A 1,110-nucleotide genomic window follows, 5' to 3' on the forward strand; every position below is an offset into this window, starting at 1 on the left:
AGAAGAAGAAGGTCATGGCCGGTATAGCCAGAACTATATACTTATATATACATATATGGATATGGTGTCTGTTCTTACGGTAATTGGTAAGAATTTCTTCCACGAGTAATGAGTGTGTTTGGGTGAGACATTATGAATGTAGTGTGTGGACATACAAGGTGAGAATGTGGGTCTCGCGCGAGGCATGCACGAGATAGTCCCTGCAGTCGCGCTATCCTCTGTGCCCTCGGTGGTTCAGATGGATAGAGCGTCTGCAATGTAAGCAGGAGATCCCGTGTTCGAGTCCCGGTCGGGGCACACATTTTCACCTGTTCCCGTTGATATATATCAACGCCCGTTAATAGCCGAAGATATTAACATAGCTCTAATTTTGTCAAAGAGATTCTGGTCGTATGTAAATTACTCCAGTGGCAAAACGCAGTCAATACCTTAACTGCACTATTTCAGAGGTGATGTTATTGGTAAAAGCCACTAAAGCAGCGTTACAAAGTTTTCCTAAATTCCTTCACAAAAGAAGACGAAGTAAATATCCCAGAATTCGAATCAAGAACAAGTGCCAGCATGAGTAAGTTAGAAGCAGATATCCTCGGTGCAGTGAAGCAGCTTGAACACTTAACGAAGGCAAGGCTCCGGTCAGGTTCCTTCCAGAGTATGCTGATGCAACAGCTCCATACTTAGCAATTACATACAACTGCTCGCTCGTAGAAAGATCCATATTCAAAGACTGAAAAATTGCAGAAGTCACACGGATAACCAAGAAAGAAAATAAAGAGTAATCCGTTGAATTACATACCCATATCATTGTCATTTGCATAAGGACTTTGGAACGTATATTGTTTTCGAAAATTACGAATCACCTAGACGAAAACGATTTATTGACAATAGCCGACACGGATTCGGAAAACATCGTTCTTGTGAAACATAACTAGCCCTCTATTCTCACGATGGAATGGGTGCTATCGACAGGGGCATCAATTGATTCCATATTTTTACGTTTCCAGAATGCTTTTGACACCTTGCGTCTCAAGTGACTTCTAATTAAATTGCGTGCCTATAGAGTATCGTCTCAGTTGTCTGATTGGATTCGTGATTTCCTGTATAAAAGGTCAC

The sequence above is a fragment of the Schistocerca nitens genome, chromosome 6 (assembly GCF_023898315.1).
Source record: "Schistocerca nitens isolate TAMUIC-IGC-003100 chromosome 6, iqSchNite1.1, whole genome shotgun sequence".
Classification (NCBI taxonomy): domain Eukaryota; kingdom Metazoa; phylum Arthropoda; class Insecta; order Orthoptera; family Acrididae; genus Schistocerca; species Schistocerca nitens.